The sequence below is a fragment of the Melospiza georgiana genome, chromosome 6 (assembly GCF_028018845.1).
Source record: "Melospiza georgiana isolate bMelGeo1 chromosome 6, bMelGeo1.pri, whole genome shotgun sequence".
NCBI lineage: Eukaryota > Metazoa > Chordata > Aves > Passeriformes > Passerellidae > Melospiza > Melospiza georgiana.
Window position 1 is genome coordinate 60,862,245 of NC_080435.1, and position 20,546 is coordinate 60,882,790.

Genomic DNA, 20,546 nt, shown 5'->3' on the forward strand with positions numbered 1-20,546 from the left:
AGGAGCCATCACAGGCATCATGTGCCTTGTGAAACCTTGTGTGCTCAGCCTCCCCTCTGTTTGATGGTCCATCTGATCTGGCATTATCTGATCTAAGGGCAATGAAATTGCCACAGGGGCTCCAGCTGGAATTAGTGTGGGGGAGTTTCCTGTGCCTTCTCCCACACCAACACCAGCTGATGGCACTTCTGCCAAGCACCAGGAACCAGAGCTGCCAAAGCAGCAGGAGCTGGTTACCACTGCCCTGTGCTCATTTCCTCACCAAATTCACTCCAGCCCTTCCTTCCCAAAGCTCCTCCAAGCTCCCATCCTTGGATCCCACCAGACAGAGCAGCAATTCAAATGAAAACTGAAGATTCCCATGTAAGCAGAGGCCACGAAGACAATGAGGGGTCTGGAGCACCTCTCTTGTGAGGAAAGACTCCAGGAGCTGAGCCTGTTCAGTCTTTCACACCTTCCCCTGTCTGATTTCTCACCTGAAGCCTCCCAAGGAGCTGGACCAGGACAGAACTAACCCAAATTGCTCCCTGAACCCACCTACCCCTGACCTGGCAGGAACCCACAAAGCCCAGCAGGACAAGGCCCTCAGAAACTCAATCCACACCTGCAATCATGCTGGGAAATGTGTGGTTTTTATGTCCTTTTAGTGGACAGAAACACTTCTGAATGCACAGTGGGCAAAGTGCAGAGTGTTTCAGAAGCAGGGAAATGAGCATGTAGGGCTCCAAGGCAACATTTGACTCCTCACTGCTGTCAAACAGCTCTCCTGGCTGTACTGATAAGCATGTGAAATGCTTATTCCAATGAAGCACTACAGGGAGAACCTGTTTTCCTCCCAAGATCACGTCAGGAAAGAATGAAAGGCTCCACATTTGTGGCTCACATGCTTCCTCACTAGGTGGGGTAAGAGTTGGAAGCACTAAGTCGTCCCCTCAAAAGGAAAATCTCAGAAAGGAAAAAGAAAATAAAGACAAGCTCTGCTGCACCCTCTTAGCCCTGCATGAGTATTGGGAAAAATAATATTACAAGTGTTTCCCTTGTTTGACTATTCCTGAAAGGCTTCAGCTGCCTTGCACGATCTGGGTAAGGACATCACTCGCTGCTCAGCTGGGAAGAAGTTAAGAACTGGCTCATTAGATTTGTTCTGCTTGATCCAAGAGGAAAACAAAACCAGTCCATCCCTCCCTGGGCAGTGCTGCTGCAGCTCTGGTGACAAACACACGGGGCTCACACATCATTCTGCTTTCTAGAAAGCTGCCTTGGCACCCCTTGGCACTGTCATGTGCCCTGAATGACAGAGTGGGGGTGGCAGAGCCCCTGTGAGAGTGGCTGTGGCTGCTGCACCCTCAGCTCATGGGGCACTGGCAAAAACCCGCCCTGAACACCCCCACATGAGCCACATCTGAATTATTCAGCCTCTCAAAGTCCATCTGCTTTGCCATGCAGATTGTGAACTCATGAAAGCTCCGTGAAAGGCCACTTTCTTGGGGGGGGCGAGGAAGGAGAAAGCTTCCAGAAGCTTTCCTATTATAGAAGCAATAGAGCTGGTTCCAAATATAGTAGAGCAGCACTCCCAGAGCTCTGGAGACGTGGTGCCCTGGTTTTGGGAGGCTGAGGTCTCGCTGGATTGCTCCTGCACATGCAAAGATGGGTGGAGAGGGCTGCAAGATGCAGAACTGACGTGAGAAGGGAGTTTCAGGACAAACACCAGAGGCAGAAACCCAGACTGTCTCTATGAAAAGATCAGCCTGAACACCAGGACAGAGCCAACCCGTCCCACTTTAGAGAAAGCCAGTAAAAACCAGCAAGAAGAATCCCATCTTTTTCAAGAACACAACATAAGCTTGCTTTAAAAAATCCCGATTATTTATTATTATTATTTTTATTATTATTATTATTATTATTATTATTATTATTATTATTATTATTATTATTATTATTATTATTATAACCCCAACAATCATTTGATCAGCCTGTCTTGCCTGTGGTAGCAGGGATCCAGGCTGGAGAGGTGCACTTGACTCACTCTGGCATGCAGAGGGTGGATTTGTTTTTGTTGTGACAGCTCATAAAGTGACCATCACATGCCCTGCCCCACAGAAATTCCTCACCACTCACCAGGAACAGTTTGTTAGTGACCCATTTTAATTCCTCAAGTTTCCCTCTCCTGTTTCAGGGCAGATTTTGTAATACAGCAGAAATAAACTCAGTTGCAAAAGTGTATCTTTGCGTATCTCTGCATCTGTGTACTCCAGCATAGGACTGGATTTGTGATTGGCAAATAGTAACAAAGTAAAATGTCACCAGGACAGCAAAAATCTCATACAGGACCCCACACAGCGAAGAAGGCCCCCTAAACCATGGCACAAAATGCACAGGAATAATTGATCCTGCACATCTCTCCATGGGGTATGAAACAGCTTCTAAAACAGGAGAAAAAACCTAAAGCTGATTTCTAAATATCCATCAAGTAAAATACAGTTCCTTCCTTAGAACTCTGCCAACAAGGAAAACCCCACACAGGTGACTCAATGCTAAGCACTAATTTCATCAGCTTTAAAACTCAATTCACTGAATGAAATATGGCTTTCCCAGGTTTCTGTGGCTCTCACTTGGTTGGAACCAGCCCTTGGGTTGCCAATTCTCCTTTCTGAGACCACCCCATATTCCCTGATACAGGTCCAGATCTACATAGCGTAGCAGAACAAGAGGTAATTTATTTTAATTTACTTACATAGAATTTTACCCTTTAACCAAAAGATTATTATGTGCATTTCTCTGTCCTATACCACTGTGGACACTTTTTCAGCAGTGACAGAGGCACAAAAGACCCCCCCAAAAAAAACACTCCCCAAAAAACCCCAAGCAAACCAAACCCACTCAAATGACTCAAAGCAGAACATGCAGTTTCCTCCACATGGATTCATTCCAGTCCACTGCAGGGCTGAGAGGTTCCAAAATCCATTAGGCATCTCTAAAGTGTCCAGATTTTTTCCTAAGGGTCTCCAAATCCAAATTCAGCAAACCTTACTCAGCAGCACAAACACTAGATTAAATATAACAGTACCAAAAAAAAAGAGCTTTAAGAAGTAACTGTGCCATTACTTGCAAATATTTGGATAGGTTGGATAAGGCCTTAAGCAACCTGGTCTAGTGGGAGAAGTTCCTGCACATGGCAGGAGGTTGGCAGGAGATGATTTTTAAGGTCTCTTCCAACCCTTAAACATTCTATGATTTCATGATTTCTGTCATTCAAAATGCCCAAATTTTTCCTATCGTATTCCTGAATCCACCCTGTTCTCACATCAAAGCATTTTTCAGTATTTTTAGTATCAAGGTCTCATGAATTGTCACAAAACCTTAAACCTTTTCAAACTTTTGTCTGAAGTAGGCCACTGCTGGTGCCCCAACGTCACATTTTCACAGAGAAACATCTTCCACCTTGCAAGGACAGTGCAAAAATGCTGAACTCAGAAATCCCCAATTTACAGGTCAGCAGTTTACAGAAAAGTCTGCTCTGCACTTAGGGAGAAAGAGCTCTCCAAGTGTCCCCAACTTCAGGACAGATTTCATGCAGAAACAAGTTCAAACTATTTTTCACAGCACATTTTGGAACAAAGTGCCTCATTACATCTGCAAACTTGCACCAGAACAGATTCCTCAGGAACATCTAAAAACAACCCACCCACCCACAAGCAAACAGGACACACCACCACCCTCAGCCTCTGAATAAGCTTGGGATTCACTGGGCTTTCCAGCTGTGTCTTAAAAAAAAGCAGAAAAGCTCCTGAAGAACAGGTTACAATCTAAGACAAAAAAAAAAATTAGAAAAAAAAAAAAGAAAATTAAAAAAATAAATTAAAACCACTAATTAATGTCAGGTTTTAAAAGAGCTTCTACTGCACCCAGGCCCTTTCAAAACTGCTCCTCATGTCCCACCACAGGTACCCACTGAGGAAACATTTAAGAAAGGGTGAAAAACACCTGACAGAGAGAAAATGAGGGAAAACCCCACCAAGGCCAGGGAAGGATAAGGAGAGCTCCACAGCAGAGCAGGTCCTGCCCCACAGCGAAACTGGAGAGAAGATGTTTGGTTTTATGCTTGTTTCTCACTATTATTTTACTATTCTAGCCATCAATAAATGTTATTTTTTTTTGTTTTGTCCACAACAACAATCAGCAATCTCATGAACTTTATCTTGACCTTTAAGCTGTCTTGGCAGTGCTTCTGTGACATCTCCAACTCAAGTCCCTGGGTGGCAACAACTCCTGTGGCCACCCTGTCAGGGTGTCTGTCCCTGCACAGGAGTCACCCACTGCAACCACTCACAGCTTATTGTTGATGTCAGTCTCAGGAGGGACAGGAATGCTCCTCCTTGCATGGAGAGTGGCCATTCCCAGCGTGTCCCTCTTTTATTCACTTCTGACTTCTTGGGAGAGGTGCGGCAGAGCCCACTGGGATCCCTGGAATTCAGATTTCTGAGTCTCTGAGCTCTCTGAACACATCCTGCTTCACAGAACCCTTGAGAGGTTCAGGTTGGGAGGGACCTCAGATCCATCCAGTTTCAACCCTGGTCCAGGGCAGGGACACTTCCCTCTGTCCCAGGTTATCCCAAGCCCATCCAACCTGGCCTTGGGCATTGCCAGGGATGGGGCAGGCACAGCTGCTCTGGGCACCCTGTGGGGACAATCCCATCCCTCCTGTTTGAGGCAGCCCTGACTCAGCTGTGACTGTGAGCACACACAGCCCTCTCTTCATCCACCACAACTCCAATGTCCTCCTCTGCAGGGCTGTCCTCAGTGACTTCTCCCAGTCTGTACCGACACCTGGCACTGCCCTGATCCAGGAGCAGCACCTGGACCTGCAGAACTTGATGAGGTTCCTCAGCAGAACCTTGCACCTGAACTTGATGAGGTTCCTCATTCCCATGAAGGCCACACAACCTTCTCACATTCTCATGCAATTCCTGGACATGGTGACACAGCTCCTCAGTGAATGAGGACACACCTTCTGCAGAGGTGTGAGGACTTCCTCCAGTCTGTACTCACACCTGGTACTGCCCTGACCCAGGAGCAGCACCTTGCACCTGGACTTGATGAGGTTTGTCATTCTCATGAGGGCCACACAACCTTCTCACATTCTCATACAATTCCTGGACATGGTGACACAGCCCCTCAGTGAATGAGGACACACCTTCTGCAGAGGTTTGAGGACTTCTCCCAGTCTGTACTCACACCTGGCATTGCCCTGATCCAAGAGCAGCACCTGGACTTGCTGAACTTATGAGGTTCCTCATTCCCATGAAGGCCACACAACCTTCTCACGTTCTCATACAACTCCTGGACATGCTGACACAGCCCCTCAGTGAATGAGGACACACCTTCTGGAGAGGTGTGAGGACTTCCTCCAGTCTGTACTGACACCTGGCACTGCCCTGATCCAAGAGCAGCACCTTGCACCTGAACTTGATGAGGTTTCTCATTTCCATGAAGGCCACACAACCTTATGTTCTCATACAACTGCTGGACATGGTGACACAGCTCCTCAGTGAATGAGGACACGCCTTCAGCAGAGGTGACTCTCAGCCCCAGTTTCCTGCACAGGGAGCAGCCACCCTTTACAACCAGAGGTCTCCAGAGCTCCACTGCCACCAGGCCTCTTTGGGAGGGACCCTCTGCCATCCTTGGGGCTGCCAGGAATGAGCACCAGCAGCACCCCTCCTACAGCTCCAGGCCTGCAGTGTGAGGTCATGCAAGGAAAAGGAAAGAAACAGGACACCAGGGTGTGACAGGCAGCAAGACAAAGCTGGAACCCTCACCAGGGACAGCAGAACAGCACAGCAAGGCAGAGGAGACCCACAACAGCACCTGGCACAACACCACAACCCTAGGGGAGCCCTGGACATCCCTGAGCCAAAGCAGGCACCTGCAGAGCTCATCCAACACAGACACAGCAGCAGGAGCAGAACAGGGCATGGCTGAGCAGAGCTGGGCTCACACAAACACAGGTGAACGATCCCAAAGCAGCACCAGGGTATTTCCCACCCTAAACTGCTGTGCAGCTTGTAAAAAAGCACAGAAGCCCTTTAAAGGGACCAGAAAGGACTCGGAGCAGCCAAAGCACAGACACGAGCCCTTTGGCCATGATGTGTCACAAAATGAAATCAGAAGGCAGCCACTACAAATCCTTCCCAGACAAGGCATCACCTGGGCTTACAGAAATTCTCAGCATTGTACACAAAACATCTGCTGAACCAACTCTGCTCCACAAAACTCAGAGATTTTGGCTGGTAAACTGCAGTAGAGACCAACATTAAATTCAATATCTTATTTCATTATGATTATTTCAAAGGACTGTTCAAAATCTAAGCTAATCTGGAAACCTACCAATTCCACAGATCTTTAATTTTTTATTAGTTCTATTTTTAAAGATTTTTTTCCCCACTAATAACTCAAGAATTATTGAAATAAAAAATAGTTTGATATTTTCAGAGCTTTGTAGTCAATACACCTAGCAACTGACACAATTAAAGTTTCAGAAATCCTAAGCATGGCACGAATTCCACTGTAATTCATTCTTAAGGAAAAAAAGAAAGGCCCCAAAATAGCTTTGAAATTTCAGTAAAGGACAACTTCTGCACGTTTATGAACTGTGACAACTTCTGCTTTCTGCCTTTCCCTTTTCACATTTCCTCTTCAAAATTCAAAATTCAGTGGCACACACCTAGAAGAGGACACCAGAAATAATTCTGGTGCAATCCTTTCCATGTTAATAACCACTTTGGAAGCATGAACTTTTCTAAAGTCCACTGGAAACATCAGAATCAGGTTTGTTTTACAAGACTTGAATTTATTTTTTTTTTTATGAAAAAACACAGAAAACATAAAATCCTAGAATGGTTTGGGTTGGAAGGGACCTTCATGATCACCTTGTTCTAATACCCTGCCATGGCAGGGACACCTTCCACTGTCCCAGGGTGCTCCAAGCCCTCTCCAGTCTGGGCACTTCCAGGGATCCAGGGGCAGCCACAGCTTCTCTGGGCACCCTGTGCCAGGGCCTCACCACCCTCACAGTCCAGAATTTCCTCCCAATATCTAATTTAAATCTATCTTTTCTTATTTTAAAACTGTTCCCCTTTGTCCCACCCCTATCTGCTCACATAAAAAATCACATTCCCTCTTTTTCCCAAGTCCCTTCCAGCCCTGGAAGGGGCTCCAAGGTCTCCCCAGAACTTTCCCTTCTCCAGGTGAACACTCCCAGCCCAGCTCCAGAGCAGAGGTGCTCCAGTCCTCAGAGCATCTTTGTGGCCTCTGCTCTAACAGGTCCAAAAAACAACTTCATAATAAAGACAGAAAAAGGAAAAAATACCTACATTGCTCTCTAACCCAATATTCCCATTGCTCCCTCCAGCACAAAGAGTATTTTCCCCTCTTGGACAAAATGGAGAAAATATGAATAAACCCCACCAAATCTCTAAGAAGTGAAGCAGAAAATGAGGAGCCCACAGCTGTGGTTTAGAAGGGATGGTTTGAGTGAGGCAGATTTGGAGCTTTGGGGATTGTGACCCTGCTGTGGAAACCCTCAGCACTTCACAAACCAAATGTGCCACTCCAGAGCTCCCACTCATCCCCCTGGCCTTCAACAACCAATTCTCTCCCAAAAGCCAGCTGCAGTTTGCCAGCCCAAACCCTGAATTACCAAAGCAATCACCAATCTTGAGCCCTCACCCTTTGACATCTCTCACCAATTCTCTATGAGCTTGCAGGAAATCATTTCAAACAGCTCCCTCAAGAAAATAAGTTTCAAGCTTTAGTTTTTTCCATCCCAAGCCATCCCTGCACTATTTCATAGCTCTGATAATTATACCACTGACTAAACCTCCAACTGGGAATAGCTGTTTTTATCATCACTATTAAAAACAGTCCCTCACACTGTTAGGAATCTGGAAATTCACTGGAGCTGCATCCCACCCTTCAGCCTCTCAAAACACCACAGAGCAATGAAAGTCTGTGCTGAAACCAGAGGATCCCTGTGCTGAGCAGCTCCTGCATTTCTGGGGACTGGAACTGCTTCCTCAGTGAACCAGGGAGGCTTGGATATTGATTTTAGCAGGGCAAGGGGCACCAGAGCTCTGAAAGTCAAAATTTTCCATATTGGACTGGGAAAGTTTAGTTACTTTTAGAAATGCAGCAGTGACATGCATGCTAAAAAGCTCCTCACGTTCACCTAGTTTTGTAGTTTTTATGCTTTTTTTAAAAAGTAAAAAGATCATCTGCAGTTTTCCTTTCCTAAAAGCACATTATCTTTGTTTTTACACCTTGGCCAGAATAGTGACTGACAGCTCTCAGGGAAGCAGCAAGATGCAGAAAAACAAGAGTTGAAAGAAAAGTGGATTTAAAAAACAGTTTTTAATTATCTGAAGGTACAGTTGCCAAGCAGACAGCAAAGAGGCTGTGCATCATTTACAGATGGGAAAATTCCCCCAGGTTGATTTCACAGCCAATTACAGTGGATTAACCTATTAGGAGGAATGAAATAGATATATATTTCTTGGTGGATGCAAGTTTCAACAGCTTGAAAAATCATTGCCACTGGTACTTTGATACATAGGATCAGCAATCTGTTTTATCACACTTCAAGTCATCACCATCCATAAACACACCCTAGAAAAAAAACCTCACCCTCTTTTTTTAATGCATCTTCTGTCATTATTTCCTTCTCAGAGAACAGCATCTCTCTTGGCTCCCCACTTTGGGTATCACTTCATACATCAATATTTCTTTTATTGCTGTTAAAGAGAAACATCTAACACCTTCAAGCTGTTTTACACACACCTTTGCACACACATACATTATTATGTCTGCCAGATGCCACTGCATAAGGTATTTGTCAAACAGAAAAGCACCAAAGCACTGATTTTCAGCTTTCCAGGATCCCTCTGCTAAATCCTGGGTGTGCCTACTTTTGTTTGGTATCAAGTTCCTCCTGCTGGCTCTGCTGCAAGAGCAAACTACAGGGATAGTTAAGTTTTTCCCCACCACCAAAAACATCTGTTCCTTTTCTGAGTTCTCCAGACTTCCTTCCCCTCAACTGTATCACAAAGCCTCTCTTTTCAGCAAGGCTGCCTTCCTGAGAGTCCATCACCACTATCTTCTTGTTCTGTGCAGAGCAGCTTGAATCACTGCGTCCTGCAGAGCTCCCAGTCCTTTCAGCTCGAGGCCAGGATCTGAATTCAAGCATCATGATTTACAGAGAGGGTTGTTAAACTCCTTCCCTGACTCTTTTCTTACCACTTCACAGTTTCCTGTCCTGGGAGGCAACCAAACTGCTACAAGAAATGCCAGTTTCTGTTAAATGCCCTCAATTCCTGTGACACTAAACATTTAAAACAATTATGTTCCTTCCAAATCTTGTACTATAACAGCTTTTACCCACAAAGTGCAGAGATGAGCAAAAATTACTTTAGCACCAAGGAGTGTGAGTTGGTTATTTGCTGCATCTCACAGCATTTCTAGTTAACATTCAGCCTTGGCACGACCCATCAGCACAATGTCACCCCTCAAAACCCCACTGTTCAACCTAAAGGCACTGGGTTTTTTTCATTTTTATTTTATTTTAAGGGTGCATCAGCTGCTCACTGAAAGTGGGAATGCTTCATTTAGCACACACACACTTGTTAAACTGCTCACAGCATGCAAATAAAACACTGCATTGTGCAAAAGTCATTCAGTCTCCCCATCCGTAGATACGAGCAATGGAACCGAGGCCAGGAAAGAGAAACTTGGAACAACTTGCAAATATTTCAGTCCCTTATTCCCAGTATTCACATCCCAGGCTAAAGCCCACAGCCCTGTCATGCTGAGGGGTGACCATGTTTAAGAATCTGCCCTGTGCAGTGGGTGGGACAAGGACCATTATCTGTCTTGCCCCTGGACTGCACCCTGTTATTTGTAGTTATTACTGCAAACTGCCTTTTTTTCCAGACAATGGTTGTGTTATTGTAGGTACCTTCATGCCTTGCCAAAGCACATACACACAGCAATTCAGAACAATCAGCCTTGTTTTCATGGGAGCAAAGGTTGCAGCCAAATGAAATGGGTGGAGATCACATTAAACAATCTTGGAATCTGCTAATAGGATATAGGAAAATGTGACCATGATGCAGATGCGGAGTTCCCCTTTCACCTTCCAATGTTATGGATAAAATAAAAGCTTTGGAAAACCAATTAAACTGTTTGAACAACATTAAGCAAGTCAAAGTATTCTCAGGGTGCTTACAAGACCACTGAGAGGTTCTTTAAAATGAAAAGAAAGCAGTGCCCTTTCAAAGCTCTGAAACCAGAGAGCATTTCCCCACCCCAGAAACAATGATCTCCTCCACCACCTGTTTTAAAGATATAAGAAACCTGCAAGTCCTCTGCTTCTCCATGGTGAAGAGAAGCTCATCAAGACAATTGTTCCTGTCTCAGGGACAAAATCAGCCCCTCCTCTAAGTGGGGAATTTGCACACTGAGGCACCTTGGTTGGTCAGCTGTAACCTGCATTCCCCTTGTTTGCTTTTGAGATGTGCATTAGTCAGCTTTCTCCTCCACAAATCTGACTGTGCCTCTGCATGATCGTGCACTGAAGTCATGTCCTTGAGAGTGTGACATCAGTCTGTTGCCATGGCAATGCACAGGGCAGTCCAAAATTCAGTATTATGGCATCACTGCAGGATCAGACAGCAGAACAAGCCAACGCCTGAGAGCTGGTTAATGCAGCACGAACAGCCAAGACATTTCAATCGAAATGTTAAAGTGGAACTGCACTTCAGCACAATATTCTTTATAAATATGCCTGGAAGCCTCAAGAAAGACAATCCAGAAGGTCATTGAATTGGAGAAACAGGCAAACCATCATGCATCACTAAAAAGAAGGGCAATATGTTTCCAAGGATGGCCACCAAGTATGAAGAAAGCTCAGCTCAGCTCTCTGAATAGAAACCACCATCTGTTCCTAAGGCAGCACCAGAGCTGCCTAAAGACATCATCATCCACAGAGAAACAGGCATGGTCCCTCAGCACCCCAAACCAAGTGTCAGCCTGCACCCAGTTTTTGTGGAAATCAGAGGCTGGAGGATCACAGCACTGTCAGCCCTTTCAAAGGGACAGCATTACATAAGACACAGCTCTTCAATTCCAAGCTTTGAAGCAAAGATCAGCACATCATTAACCCAACCTGTAACAAAGCTATGGAGTTAAAAAAGGGTGGTACCTTCCAAGAGTTGTTATTCCATGTAGGGTTAGACATTACACTTCTGTGGGTTCCTTACACACTCAGGAGAATGGCATTTCTGGAGAGCAAAAGGGAAGGAAAAAGGAAATTAGTGACACAGTAAAGGTATTAACAACCACTACCCAGCTCCTGAAACCCAAAAGATCCAGTTTGCCCAGTCAAAGGGCACATGGGAACAACAATCCATGCATTGCTGATGTGGGGAACCACCACTTCAAGATCTTCAGTGCTGACTGATCGAGTACACCCCAAGACCAGCCCAGTGGCTGGGCAGAAGCCAACTTGGCACCAGGAGAGCACAGATAGCAGAGAGGAGGGACAGCCAAGCCCCAGAAACCACACTGGACCCTTTCTTTACCTGTTCTTCTGTTCCCATCAAGCACACATGTTCTGGGGTCGGGGTGTGGATTCCCAGTGGCTGTGGTGACACCCAGACTCCCCAAGCCCCTGGAGTGCCAGGGCTGCTGCACGTCAGCTTCCACGTAACGCGGCCGCTCCCCTGGCTGGTTTCATTTCGCCTCCTTCCGCTTTCCCTTATTAATCCACACCTCCCCAACAGCTCAGACAACACTTCCTCCTGCAGAGCTGACCTCCAGCCCTGCCATAACCCCAGGTGCACCCACAGTTTCTTCACAGTGCCATTAAGGAGGCACATTTCATGTTCTCCACACGGATGCAGCCCTCGCCCACTCGGAACCCCTCCGCCCATGTCCCTGGCTGTAATTACCCCATCCCTCGTTATCTAACACCCAGCACAAGCCTCGGGGCTGGGAACCTCTGTTTGTTTGGCTCTGCAGTGTCACACACCCCAGTGGTGTTGTATAAATAAATTCCACAACCTGTTTGAGCCTGAGCTCGATGGAGACTTGAATTATCCCCGTTTCCAAGCGCCTGCTGCAAATACCTCCGCTCGCTTACGCAATCGGCCACCAAGGCAGCTCCAGGGCCAAACACCACGACAGCCCACTGCTCCCACGGGCCACAACTGCACAGAAAACAACCTAAATCCCTCTGCTTTTACATACAAATTGCAGATTATAAAGGGATGAGACAGGCAGAAGCAGACAGCTCTCGGAAATGCGCCTCTGCCCGTCACCTGAAGGACAAGTTCCCCGTGCCGGTGTCACCTCTCGGCCACCACAGCACCCAGGCTTTGCCACAAGCCTCAACACTCAGCAGGTTACCCAGCCACAAGTCTGATGTACCAGGGAGGATGAGATTCTGGAAGCAATTTTGAGCCAAATGGATTTCAGAGTAAAATAAAGCCAGCAGGCTTCATCTCCATGGAGCTGCTGCAACACAACACAGGCTGAGCAAGCCACTCAGGGCAGAGGTCTTTCCTATTAAGTACCTAGTAGATTCAGATTAAAGTCACACAACTTTTCCCCCTCCCTCATATAAAAATCAGATGTTATCCAGCCTGAGGAATCAATCCAGCTTCTGCAATAAGGAAAACCTGCTCACAGCTACATGACACCACACACAATCCATGGGATTGTGGCCCTTCAGGTACTCATTAAAAACTTTTTCCCTAGAAAAGTCTCCAGTAACAATTTGTCTTCCATTCATTTTCTGCAGTGAGGATGGATGGTGACTAAGTACTGGATATGGAAGCACATGAGGAGTCCCAGTGCAGCCAGGCCAGGCCATAAACACACCAGTGTAATCCCATGGACACTCCCCAAGTGCCCACCTGCTCCCATGTGCTGATTCCAACATCACAGGGGCCACCAAACACCAGGAAGAGAGAAAGGAAGCACTGGGGCACCCCACGGCCATTAAAAGGCAAACAGAAGCCAGAGAAGAGCCAAGGCTGGGTGAATGTGGTGGTGTTCACAGGTCTGCTCACTCTTAGGAAGGAGCTGGGCTTTGCTGATGCTTCCTGACTACCCACCTGTCCATAGGTGAGTCCCTTCCCACCTGGATTACCCTGGGAGCAGCTTCAAAGATATCACAGCCCATATTTTTGCTTATTTTCCCTACAAAGTCAAGGCAGTCAACCTCTTAAAAAAGCAGCATGGCAGCTGTGCTCCCACATGAGACTCACATCCTAAAACTTTCTCCTAAACAAACCATGAGCAAAGAGCACTGTGAGTCAACATCCCCAGCAGGTGGGGGTCAGGCAGCCCTGCCAGGTAACACTCCAGGCCTGAACCTCATTTTATTTTGGGAATACTCAATCCAACCTGCCAGCTTCCTGTCCCTGCAACATCAGTGGCTATACAGGGATGCAGGAGTCTGATCAGATACAGACTCTCAGGAAAAATGTATTTTTCCCCAATACAAATAAAGAAATACTTCTTTTAAAAAGGAACATGATGCAGTTTACCTCATTAAATAAGTCACACTGTCCCTACATGGATCCCTACATGGACCCACTACAGTACACAATGCACAGGTTGGTCTGCAAAGCATATTTGGGCTCTTCCCTCTGAAAGCCACCCTAAAAATGTAAGATTCAATTAAGGAGGCCTTGCATTCTTTGTTCCTTTGAAATTCACCACCACTTCACCTTATTTATTTCCCAGATCTTAGTGCTGCAGTTGGATCTACACCATCAACGCTATCAGCCGAGTTACCACCAACACAACCAAACCTCAACTTCCAAAACCGTTAACTTTCACAAAGTATATATTACATTTTCTTTCCCAAAACATTTAACCTGCTAACAAATACCTGCCTTAGAGCATTACCATCCTCCCATGGTCCTGGAGTGAGTTAGCAGGCTTGCAGCAAAGCACAGGGAGAGCCAAGCACGCTCTGCCCCTGGCCAAGAACAGACCCCCTTTGGGGCAGCGACACTCGAGGTCAATTTAATGGGAAAACAAACCACTTTTCCATTCAAGTCCAAAGCAGAGACAAAGAATTTTATGTGGCTCACATTGCACACTCAGCTGTCCTTTTAGGAAAGGATCAGATTTAATGGTTCTGTGGCAGTCCAGAAAAAATGAGCCTGAAGAGAGTTTAAGGTTTGGCTGGTTCTGCACTGTGCAAAGTCCAGGCACTTGTCTGGGGTGATCTTGTGGCCTTAAATAGGTACCTGAAAGTCATAAGCAGCAGCAGCAGCAGCTCCAGGTGTTTTATGAGGCCCTGGCACAGGGTGCCCAGAGAAGCTGGGGCTGCCCCTGGATCCCTGGCAGTGTCCAAGGCCAGGCTGGATGGGGTTGGAACAGTCTGGGATAGTGGAAGGTGTTCCTGCCCATGGGAGGGGGTTGGAATGAGATGAGCTTGAAGGTCTCTCCCAACCCAAACATTCTGGGATTTTATGATTTCCCAGGGTTCAGCTTGGAGTACAAATTCACTTTCACCCCATTTCAAAGAGAGGCAAAATCTGTCTCTCCCAATCTCTGCCTGATACCTCTCTTGTGCATCACATGGGCTGCATTTAACACCATTTCCACACCAGAGAACTAAAATGAGGCAAAGCTTCAACGTGACCACCCTCACCACAGGGACTCGTATTCTGAAGCAGCAGAGATGTGCTCAGGCCCTTTCACTTGACTATTTCAGGGCTTAATGCAGACAGAGAAGTTAATTAACATGTATTGCTCTGGAAAGGAATATAATCCAAACCTTCACTGGTTTATATCTAAACCCTCTGAGACATCCAACGTCAAAGCTGAACAGATCTTCACCTGGCAAACATTTGGAGAGCCTTCAACTGAAGCTTCCAGGTATGGGAATGCAGTATTTTAGGATATTTTTGCTACATCCACTGGGGACGTACCTCTAACACAAAGCCCAGAGAATCATCATGACAGCTGCAAAAACAACTTTGTCCTGGCTAACATTCACATAACGAAATTACAGTTTCACTCCAGGGAAAAAGGAAAAAGCACTTAAGTTTTGTTTATATTGAAGTGCTGCGAGCCACGCCACTTATCTGCTATCAGAGCAGATTGCAGGGCTGCTCCAGTGATTATTCTGTAATGAAGTAACTGGAATTGGAAGGTATGCAATTAGTCCTGTCTCCTCCTCCTCTGCCACCTCCCTATCGAGAAGAAAACCAGCACAGACGTTATCACCTCTCCCTGGAGCTCTGCTACCCTCACCACTTAAAATACCCACAAAGCAAAGTAGGGCTGTCACTTACAAGCTGCTAACAAGCCTGGCTTGGCCCGGACTGGCAGCAAAGGTGATATTCTCAGCATCTCCCCAGGAGAAAGTTCCAGGGTTACCTCATGGGATGCTTTCTCAGGTACCCACACACACATGTATATTAAGCTTAACATGTCTGCATTTGGCTACATTTTTAACTCCATAGCTTTGTTACAGGTTGGGTTAATGATGTGCTGATCTTTGCTTCAAAGCTTGGAATTGAAGAGCTGTGTCTTAGGTAATGCTGACAGTGCTGTGATCCTCCAGCCTCTGATTTCCACAAAAACTGGGTGCAAGCTGACACTTGGTTTGGGGTGCTGAGGCACCATGCCTGTTTCTCTGTGGATGATCTTTAATCTTTTATTAGCTCTATTTTTAAAGATTTCCCCCCCCACTAATAACTCAAGAATTATTGAAGTAAAAAATAGTTTGATATTTTCAGAGCTTTGTAGTCAATACACCTAGCAACTGACACAATTAAAGTTTCAGAAATCCTAAGCATGGCACGAATTCCACTGTAATTCATTCTTAAGGAAAAAAAGAAAGGCCTCAAAATAGCTTTGAAATTTCAGTAAAGGACAACTTCTGCACGTTTATGAACTGTGACAACTTCTGCCTTTCCCTTTTCACATTTCCTCTTCAAAATTCAGTGGCACAGACTGGCAGCAAAGGTGATATTCTCAGCATCTCCCCAGGAGAAAGTTCCAGGGTTACCTCATGGGATGCTTTCTCAGGTACCCACACACACATGTATATTAAGCTTAACATGCCTGCATTTAGCTATTTTAGTAAAAGCAAACCACTTTTTATTTGGAGAATAAAAAAAGCACTGCTGTTCCAAGTAGCTGTAGCTTAAAGCATCTCTCACTGATCCTCCTGGGCATGACCACTGGGAAGGGAATAGATTAAACTCAGGACACAGGTATCACTTGCTGGCACTCTGGGTAGTTTTACTGACTCATTTTACCTGGGTCATTTACCCTTCCTTCCCCTAAAGAGCTCTGCTTTGTGTCTGTGAAGTGGTAAATGCAACTTTCCCATAAGTGCAGCTAAGAGATGGAAGATGCAAAAAGGCCCCAGACAGCCCAGAGCCAAATGGGAACTCAGTGAATCCCTGATTCCAAACTGCAATTCTGCTAAAATACAATCTGACATTTACTCAGGCTCAAAAGCTCACTCATCTCTTCCCCTCCACCCCAGTGATACCCACTGGTCTAATTAAAGACAAGGCTTCTCTCAGCAGCCTCTGCCTTACATTTAACCCAGTAAAATCTCTATCTGTGACCCAAGGGGACAGCTAGGGTCCCTTGGGCATTAATATTTTATTTTAAGGATTTGGGCATTCCCCAAATCCTTAAAATAAAATATTAAAATAACCTTAAAACCACCATTAAAGCAACATCAACTAACTTGCTCTGTATAGGTCCACTAGATGTGCAGCAATTTTCACTCAGTGAATTCACTCCATTGAGTGAATTTCTCTCAGGAAAATGTTGAGAAATGAGTGAAAAATAAGTTTTCCCCAATTTCTTGAAAACATTTTCCCAAAGACAATGGGCCACCCCTGCAGGATGCACTGGTGCTTTCACTTGGTAGGATTCAGCCAGGTCAGGGATGAAGATGTGTTAACCTCGTAAAATCCACACACAACCCTTTCCTTGCTCCATACATCTACTGATCCAAACAGGAAAAAGGGCTGAAAAAAACCTTTTTAAGGCAAGAAGAGTGTGCAGAATGGCAGCAGAGACATTTGCTACAAAGGTATGTAAACTACTGCTCTTTATCCTACAATTTACCCCATGGCCTCCAGCTGACACATCAGCTGACACCATCTCAACAACCCCATGAGCAGCTAAAGCTGAACAAAGCAATCATTAGGAAAACTGGTTCAGTCCACGGCTGGTGGCATCCCCTGAATGTCCTCTCCATGACTCAGACTGCTCCGGGCTCCCATCCACAGCAGAGCTGCATTGGAAACACAATTCCCAGCAACTTCCACCAAAGTCACGTCTCCAACTCCTTCTGCTGAGAGACCAACTCCAAGTGAAATGTTTTATATTTTAATGTGACTACATCTGCAGTCCTACTGCATCTAAAAAAACATCCATGAGCACTTTAAGAGAAATACAGGGAGTTTTTTTTTTTCCCTTAACACATGGAAGATGGATTCATTGCTATCAGTAATCCTCCCACAGCCCCAGTTTCAGAAGGAGCTGCAGATTCACAGAGATTTCACCCACAAAAACAAGCACTCTCTGCATCACCTCATTCATCTGTTTATTAAGATAAAGTTACCTCATGAAAAAAAAAATAAAATGGTGGAGTGTTATCCTTCTTTAGAGAGGAATGAAGTGAAAAAATGCAAGGAACTAAAAGTCTGTCTGTCCCACACCTGCTGGCAAGCTCCTGATGGTCAAATTGAGGTGTATAAACCAATTTTCAGACAACAAGATTTCCTTAAGGGTGAGGTTTCTTCTAGAATTCCCTTCCCAAGTGCCTGACACTTGTCTCAAGGTACCAGGCCTTGCATGTTCTCACTGCTCAGCAGTGGATCCTCCTCTCCCCAGCACCAGGACATGTGCAGGAGGCCAAGGAGGGAATAGAAATTAACAGAATGAATAGAAAAACGAATAGAATAGAAAATGAATGAAAAAATGAATACAAAAAAGTCACAGTAGACGTCATGGCAAAGCAGGAGGAAAAGGGGCAGTTCTGCATGTACATTTACAGGGAGCTTGTCTCAGCCTCAGCAGTCACAGAAGCTCTGAAGGCACAAAAACATCAAGAGACCCAACACCAGAGCAAAGGCTTCACCATGGGAAGGATTTTTAGACTTTGCAATAAAGGTGAGGCTCAGAACAAAGATCTCAATGAAGAGTTCCATAAATGAAAAGAGAACTGGGGTGCTCTGGAAACACATGAACATAATTAATCACAATCCAACACTGGCCACTACCATTTATACACAAGTCCTGCTTGAACCCAGGGTCCAAACTCTATTTTTAAACATAGCCTGCAGTATGACACATCTCAGAAAGGCAGACCACAGGCACAAACCATGAGCCTGCCTTTGAAGTTCAGATACACCAGAAAATTACTTCACCTCCCTAGATGCAGAGGGGATAGTGCTGCCTTTGATGCTGCAAGAAATTTTGGTTTCAAACTGCCCAAGGACCTCAAATTGGGTGTTGCAGCGTGGCAACACTCAAGCCTACACATACACACAAATATAATTATGCCTGGTCTAGACTTGGGGAGAGGGAAAAAAAAAAAGAAAAAGTATTTTCAGTGATGTTAGCACGCAAAGAAAATAATAGCACATACAAAGAAACCTCTAGGGTGACTTATGAAGAAGATTTTATGCTTGGCTTTCTGCCAATTAGAGAGGAATTAAAGAGTCTGGCAATATAACCCCGTTCATCCCAAGGAGGAAAATGCATTTTTAAGTGGTCAACAGAGCAGGAGGGATGAGAAAAGAGGGACAAAGACTCAGGAGTGCAACAGCACAGAGCAACATAGGAAGTTTCTGATGGTACTGAGACAGAACGTGGGCACAAATAATTCAAATTTTAAAATTAATCCAGTCTATTGCCTCCAAAAGAAAATCAGCATGTAACAGCTGACTCCAAATGACAGCATTCCAATAAAGCAGACAGTATTTTCTGCTATAAAATTCCAACTGCTTCAATATTTTACAGATTATCCACCTCCACTGACTGCCAACCAGCAAAATCAGTGAAAGGTGGAGGTCACAAAAACAAAAGCAAACCAAGTGGAAAAGGCATGGCTAGACAACTTGGGAAGCTGCAAATGTGTCAAAATAAAGTCTTTGAGAAAGAAAGAACATTTAGTAGCTATCTGCAATGGTGAATTTACATCCAAACTCTTTGGAGCTTAAAAATTCCCATCATAAGACCAGCTTTTACCAGAATTAGGACCAGACTTGACATGCCCCAGTTTCCCCAAGGTTACTTTTGCAAATGCATATACTCTTAAAATATTTCAAGTGCTCTTCTCACACTGCAGAAGAGCAACCAAAACCCACCTTCTAATTTGACTTTTTTGGAATTATTTTTTTAACAAGAACCTCACTTCAACACTTTTTAAAATCCGAATGACAGAAGGAATTTTGTGTCACATTGCAGGTTGAAAGTTACTGGAAATGGCAGCAAGCTGCTGTTGCTTATATAAAGTCATTGCAAGGAAAAGACAAAAGCTCCTGAAGCTTTCAAAATCAAACCCTGTAAAAACACCAAAACCACAAAATTAACCAGAAGTAGCTTAGGAGTTGCTAGGGATGTTTAAAGTTAATAAAAATTCTAAATTAAATGGCTGCCGCTTCGGTTTGCCAAAAAATTATGCAAATTTGCAAAGTTCATACATAGTAATTAGCACAGCAAAAAGCAGGTCCCAAATAAGTGATGAAGTTAGCCTCACTCTTATTCCTCCAGCAGATGGAATTAGCTATGTGTGAAGCTATTTTTTTTTTTTTTGCAATTGAAGATTAAACATATTATCCTGAATATCAATTCTGGAAGTACAGCACATTGGATATGTGCATTCATGGAATATGCAAAAATCAGCCTGAATCCTCCTTTTCCATCATTCTGAGCAGGACACTCAAGGTTTACATATTTAAGATTTCATTTTTCAAACTGATTGCTGACAACTTGGTTGAGACAAGTTCTCTCAAAGCACATTTAGAGTTAATAGTCCAAACAGGTTTTTCCAAAGAAAAATGTCTTCCTTGGCTGAAAATACATCCTCTTGATGTGCTAATTGACAGATCACAAAAAGTCACCCAAACTGCAAGCCCAAACAAAATGTGGCAGTAAAGACTCTTGGGTTTGTCTATTCCTTCTCCAAATCCTGGTTCACAAACATACCATCACATGCTGTGTGATACAAATTCACCTTTCCCATTCCTAGGATGGATTTACCCCTTGTTTCACACTTCCCTCAGCCCTGGGTGAACCTCGTGTGTGCCCTTAACTAAAACACTCCACCTGCGTTCCATATTCTCAATTTAATTTCTCCAGGGCTGTCCCACCACAGCAAGTTCATCTCAGAGACACTGCAAGACCCAGCAATTTTAATTTTGGGCTGCATTTTATCTTTCTTAGAACAGCACAGGCCATGAAGGCTCCTATCAACACATCCATCCAGTTTAGGG

General features: G+C 44.9%; 1 protein-coding gene across 14 annotated transcripts in view; it reads right to left on the reverse strand.

Moving 5' to 3' along the window:
- The window catches only part of FBXO34 (F-box protein 34), a 40,063-nt gene that overhangs the window by 14,700 nt on the left and 4,817 nt on the right, over positions 1-20,546 (reverse strand). For 13 of the 14 annotated variants that reach the window (XM_058027216.1, XM_058027215.1, XM_058027214.1 and 10 more), the window contains exon 2: positions 11,255-11,333. The exons of the other annotated variant lie outside the window; for it this stretch is intronic. The gene's annotated coding sequence lies outside the window, so the exon portion shown is untranslated. The remainder of the gene's footprint in view (positions 1-11,254; positions 11,334-20,546) is intronic. 14 annotated transcript variants of the gene reach the window in all.